This window comes from Rana temporaria, chromosome 2, assembly GCF_905171775.1.
Source record: "Rana temporaria chromosome 2, aRanTem1.1, whole genome shotgun sequence".
NCBI lineage: Eukaryota > Metazoa > Chordata > Amphibia > Anura > Ranidae > Rana > Rana temporaria.
The window spans coordinates 307,482,911-307,489,828 of NC_053490.1; positions in this window are offsets into that span (position 1 = coordinate 307,482,911).

Below are 6,918 nucleotides of genomic sequence, written 5' to 3' on the forward strand. Positions count from 1 at the left end.
TTGTGGTCAAATGAGACCAAAATCAAGCTCTTTGGCATCAACTCAACTCAACTCATCATGTTTGGAGGAGGAGGAGGAATGCTGCCTATGACCCCAAGAACACCATCCCCACCATCAAACATGGAGGTGGAAACATTAAGCTTTGGGGGTGTTTTTCTGCTAAGGTAACACGACAACTTTACCGCATCAAAGGGACGATGGATGGGATCATGTACCGTAAAATCTTTGTTCAGAACCTCCTTCCCTCAGCCAGGGCATTGAAAATGGGTCGTGGATGGGTATTCCAGCATGACAATGACCCAAAACACACGGCCAAGGCAACAAAGAAGTGGCTCAAGAAGAAGCACATTAAGGTCCTGGAGTTACCTAGCCAGTCTCCAGACCTTAATCCCATAGAAAATATGTGGAGGGAGCTGAAGGTTCAAGTTGCCAAACGTCAGCCTCAAAACCTTAATGACTTGGAGAGGATCTGCAAAGAGGAGTGGGACAAAATCCCTCCTGAGATGTGTGCAAACCTGGTGGTCAACTACAAGAAACATCTGACCTCTGATTGCCAACAAGTACCAAGTCATGTTTTGCGAAGGGGTCAAATACTTATTTCACTCACTAAAATGCAAATCAATTTATAGTTTTTTTGAAATGCGTTTTTCTGTATTTTTTTGTTGGTATTCTATCTCGCTAATAAACCTACCATTAAAATTATAGACTGATCGTTTTTTCAAATACCTTTTTCCCTCATTGTATCTAAAGGGTAAACGCCATATTATATTTTAAAAGTACCTTTTGGTCAAGACTAAAAATTAAGCATTGAGATATTTACATTGAGCACAGTCTACTTGCTCTGTATTTTAAATATTTTATCCTGTCGTTGCGTTATTGTACCATTCTGCTCCAGTGCATTTTAAAGATAAATTGGAGACTTGAGAACTTCTGATTGTGTTGCAGGAGAAATATTCCTCAAACATCCCTATTGTGTAGCAGATCGCACGAGGCAGTGAACATTTTATTCTTTACTCTATCTCTACCCTACCCCCAAGATTCCCACCGTAGAGAGTGCACTGTGGAACTCAAAGACAGCACTCCTTAAGGAAGCCTGAGGGTAGCCCAGCCTGGCATTGCTGAAATACAGTTCACAATGCCAAGCCTGTTCTACTTTTTTGCCCTGCTGAGATTTCCAGCAAGAATTCCATGCCTTAGAGTACCGTATTTATCGTGGTATAACGCGCTCCCGCGTATACCGCGCACCCCTAAAGTGACCCCCAATCCTGTGGAAAAAAAGTTATTTTAGTTATTTTTGTACTTACAGTTTTGGTGTCTTGCGCGGCGTCAATCGGCGGCCTCGTCGGGTCCGGCGTCCTTCTGCGGCTTCGGGTGTCCTCTTCGGCGGGTCCGGCGTCCTTCTGTGGCTTCGGGTGTCCTTCTGCGGCGGGTCCGGTGTCCTTCTGCGGCGGGTCCGGTGTCCTCTTCGACGGGTCCGGCGTCCTTCTGCGGCGTCCTCCCCGCTCGTTTTCCGCGCCGAGTTTTGAATACTGCGCCAGCATATACCGAGCGCAGGGCAGGCAGGGCAGGCTCGGCAACTGTCGCGTTCACGTCCTGACCGCGGAAGAAGCAGAGACTGGCCGACTATACCCGAGTGTACTGCGCTCGGTATATGTCGGCGCAGTATTCAAAACTCGGCGCGGGTATCGGCGTATATCGCGCACCCACGATTTTGCCCTGATTTTCAGGGCAAAAAAGTGCGTGATATACGCCGATAAATACGGTAATCCCCATGGTAAAGAATAACCATTCACACCAGGCTCTTTCAGTGCTTTATTGAACAAGGTCATGTGTAGAAACATCCTTAACGCCGTATTAAACCCAAAACCAATAGTGTAATATATTGCAGCTCACCAATTTTTAAGATGTTGGGGCTGCGTTTTCGTTTCGTTTTCTTCTTCCCTTTTTTTTTTTTTTACTTTTTTCGTTCTGTTTTCACCTGGTTATCTGGCCAGTAACACACCTCCTGTATTAGAGTACCTACACTCTGGATGAATGAGCACAAGGGGCACTGTTGGACAGTAGCACTGTCAGTCTGGGGGAGGGTATTGCTAGATGAACTAGCAGATTTAGATACACAAACAAATTAAAGCCAAAATCCAGCTAATACTTTATAAACTGTTTGTTTTTGTTTTTTTCCTTTTGGGATAAAGTTTTTACATAAACAAAAACTGACCACTGTAAGCACATCTGTCAGTGGTTTGTCTCATCTCTGTAGCTGATACATTCTGCTGGAGAGCTTGTTCTTTTGAAAAAAACAGACTTACTGGCTGGATTAAGCCCCGTACACACGATAGGTTAACCAGAGGACAACGGTCTGAAGGACCGTTGTCCTAGGTCAGGGATATGCAATTAGCGGACCTCCAGCTGCTGCAGAACTACAATTCCCATGAGGCATAGCAAGACTCTGACAACCACAAGCATTAAACCCAGAGGCAGAGGCATGATGGGACTTGTAGTTTTGCAACAGCTGGAGGTCCGCTAATTGCATATCCCTGTCCTAGGTTAACCGATGAAGCTGACTGATGGTCCGTCACGCCTACACACCATAGGTTAAATAACCGATCGGGTCAGAACGCGGTGACGTAAAACACAACGACGTGCTGAAAAAAAACGAAGTTCAATGCTTCCAAGCATGCGTCGACTTGATTCTGAGCATGCATGGATTTTTAACCGATGGTTGTTAATTTTAAAGCAAGTTGGCTTTTTTTTTACCGAAGGTTAAATAACCTATAGGGCCCACACACGATCGATTTTGACCGATGAAAACGGTCCTTCAGACCGTTGTCCTCTTGTTAACCTATCGTGTGTACGAGGCCTTGCAGGTGAAAATAGAAGGAAGAAAGCCTAAAAAAGAAAACAAATTCAGCCATAACATCTAAGAAATGGTAAGCTGCAATATAATAAATGTTTGCTTTTGGGTTTAATAGTACATATCCCTCTGAAGGAATGTATGAAATTCTCCTTATGGTGGGGGGGGGGGGGGGGGGCACACGTATTATGGCTTTCTGCCTAAATCATTCCTAGCAGCCAGGTCCTGGATCAGGAAGGTGCTATATCTCAGCCACAACAGAATGATACAGGTACTAACTAATTCACTTCCTGACAATATTACTATATATTTAGCACTCCAACAGCATCCCAGACTGGCAGGGCGTGGTTGCCAAGCAACCTGAGACATGGTATCAACTTAAAGGGCTTCAGTCCCAGTGACTGCCCAATTTACAAAGATTTATCCTACAGCAAGTAGAGACATCTTGTGGTGATTTAGAAGAACTGCAATGTGAGATTCTGTAAGTCAGGGGTGCCCAACCAGTGGCCCGCGACCTCCTGTTCTGGGATGGAATAGAATAGAATACTGTTATTAAAGGTCAGTTTATTACTAAAATCACAGTGTATATATGGGCATATCTGTTCTGCAGTGGTTACTGGGCTGCTTTTAAACTGATCTGCAGGTACAGATAAGTTTACCTGCGGGTTACCTGCACTGAGCCATAGACTTCTGTTATTACCTTCGAGTTTGGTGAGCTTTCTGAAAGTGCACCAAACCTGCAGAATATAATAGAAGTCTATTGCAAAGTGCAGAAAAGCCAAAGGTACACTGCGTTGCACCCGCGGTGCGGGAAAACCACAGCACATCAGTGTGAAAGCAGCCATGGACCCCTTTCACACAGTCGGTCCAACCCAATTGGACCCTCCATTCACCTCTAAGGAGTGGCAGATGTAAACCGACTTGTGTCCTACCTTCAATCCAATCCGCAAAAAAAAAAAAGAGTATAGTGGGCTGTGTCCGCTCTGCATTTGCAGAGTGGACACGGTCCTGCCATCAGCCCACTCCGCTCATTGTGGCCCGTGACCAGTTACCAGGTCGCTTATGTGGCCCTCGCACTTCCAAAGGTTGGGCACCCCTGCTCTAAGTGCATAACCCTATATGCTGAACTCCCCACACACCTACTGCAGACTCTATGCAGTCTCTTTCATATGTGAAGCTTGATCAAAACAAATGTCAATACTAAAAAGATTTTCACATCCAACCATCATGTCTTGAAGCTTTGCATGTGCAAAAAAACAGAAGGCTAAAAAGAGGAAGATCCACAACTAATTGACCCTGTCTGAATTCTAGTTATAGTGGATTACAGGGAACTCCAGATTGAAGTCAATTTATTTTTTTATTATTTCAGAATAGTTGTAGTGTTTGCTGTATATCAGCCTCACTAATTGGTTTCAGTTGTTTACAGGATTTGTGCTTTAATGTCATGCTTCTTAGCAATCTATAACCTCATGTTGGCAGTGGGTTTTCTTTTTCAACACACTGTAATCAATGTAGAAAAGAGATGATTGCATACAAGTGGTTAGGTTGCTCAATAACATGAGATTACAATCATCGGTGCATTAGCTCCTTTCATTTCCTGTCTGATCAGTTTAATGACACGTCATTCGTTTTACTTAGTAATGTGCAACATTTACAATAACTATGGAAATACTATTGGAAATATGCATATTAAAATGTTATTTCTAGCAATTGTTAACTACATGCCGACCAGCCACCGCAGTTCTACGGCGGCAGGTCGGCTCTCCTGCGCGAGAGCATTTAGTATAACGTCACCTCGCGAAGCGGCCACTAGGGGCGATCACCGCCGGGCACCCACGATCGCTCGTTACAGAGCGGGGACCGGGAGCTGTGTGTGTAAACACACAGGGCCAGATTCACAGAAGAGATACGACGGCGTATCTCCTGATACGCCGTCGTATCTCTGAGATACGATTGTCGTATCTATGCGGCTGATTCATAGAATCAGTTACGCATAGATAGCCCTAAGATCCGACAGGTGTAATTGACTTACACCGTCGGATCTTAGGATGCAATTCTAGGCCGGCCGCTAGGTGGCAATTCCATTGCGGTCGGCGTAGAATATGGAAATGACTAGTTATGGCGATTCACGAACGTACGCTTTACCCGCCGCTCTAACTTTACGTCGTTTCCGTCGAGATACGCCGCGTAAAACTAAGGCATCCCTCTAGGTGGTGTAACCCATGTTAAGTATGGCCGTTGTTCCCGCGTCGAAATTTGAAAAATCACGTTGTTTGTGTTAGTCGTCCGTGAATGGCGCTGGACGCCATTTACGTTAACGTCGAAACCAATGACGTCCTTGCGACGTCATTTAGCGCAATGCACGTCGGGTAATTTGACGGACGGAGCATGCACAGTACGTTCGGCGCGGAACGCGCCTAATTTAAATTGTGCCGTAGCCATTTGAATTAGGCGGGCTTGCGCCGAGCGGATTTACATTACACCGCCGCAAGTTTACAGGTAAGTGCTTTGTGAATCAGGCACTTACACTGTAAACTTGCGGCGGTGTAACGTAAATGGGATATGTTACGCCGCCGCTGCGCAACGTATTTGTCTGTGAATCTGGCCCACAGTTCCCGGTCCTGTCAGGGGAGAAATGCCTGACCGTCTGTTCATACAATGTATGAACAGCGATCAGTCATTTCCCCTAGTGAGTCCACCCCCCCTACAGTTAGCACACACTCAGGGAACATACTTAACCCCTTCCCCGCCCCTTAGTGTTAACCCCTTCCCTGCCAGTGGCATTTATATAGTAATCAATGCATTTTTATAGCACTGATCGCTATAAAAATGCCAATGGTCACAAAAATGTGTCCGAAGTGTCCGCCATAATGTTGCAGTACCAAAAAAAAAAATCGCTGATCGCCGCCATTACTGGTAAAAAAAATATTAATAAAAATGCCATAAAACTACCCTCTATTTTGTAAACGCTATAACTTTTGCGCAAACCAATCAATAAACGCTTATTGTGATTTTTTTTTTTTACAAAAAATATCTAGAAGAATACGTATCGGCCTAAACTGAGGAAAAAAAATGTTTTTTTATATATTTTTGGGGGATATTTATTATGGTAAAAAGTAAAAAATATTATTTTTTTTCAAAATGGTCGCTCTATTTTTGTTTATAGCGCAAAAACTAAAAACCGCAGAGGTGATCAAATACCACCAAAAGAAAACTCTATTTGTGAGAAAAAAAGGACGCCAATTTTGTTTGGGAGCCACATGGCACAACCGTGCAATTGTCAGTTAAGGCGACGCAGTGCCGAATCGCAAAAAGTGCTCTGGTCTTTGACCAGCAATATGGTCCGGGGCTTAAGTGGTTAAATGACAACGTTAAAGAACAAAGCATGGGGACAGTACAGAAAAATATTGATACAAATCTGACTCCATAAATGCTGTCTTTTTTTCTATTCTAGTGGACCACAATGCAAACCACACAGGAAAGGAAAGGAAAAAGTAATCGCAATTTAAACGAAAGTAAGATAAATATAACTGTCCATTACTCTACATAGGCAGAACAGAAAGGCAACAGAGTCAACATTAGTTTTCAAAGTGGAAGATAATACAATAAAGATTACTATATATTTCAGCATCTGCGGGTATCCTTCAATCAGCTGAGCTCCCTGTAATAACGTGGAAATGCCCACCTCCCAGCAATACCCTGTAAACAACCACAAGGCCTTCATCTATCTGTTGCATATATTATCTCTATTAGAGGAATATGGTGGTTCTCATGTAAAATAAAAGTATTTGATGGTTAGGTTGCAGTGCCTCATTCCATAAACAGGTAGAACTGCAGATTAAGGATGGGGTCACACCTATGGGAAATGGATGGGGTTTTGCCCACATTCAATTTGCATGGTAGGAGATTGTGACCGGCTCTCTATGGAGCCGATGCAAATTTTCACAGGAGTCATGTGTGTCTTTTGGTCCTTTTTAGGTCCAAATTCACCGGCCCCCTGCTGTGAGCCCTGGTGTGAACCCAGCCCAAATCTGTAATTGGAGATCTGTCCCCAAAAAAAGACAAAG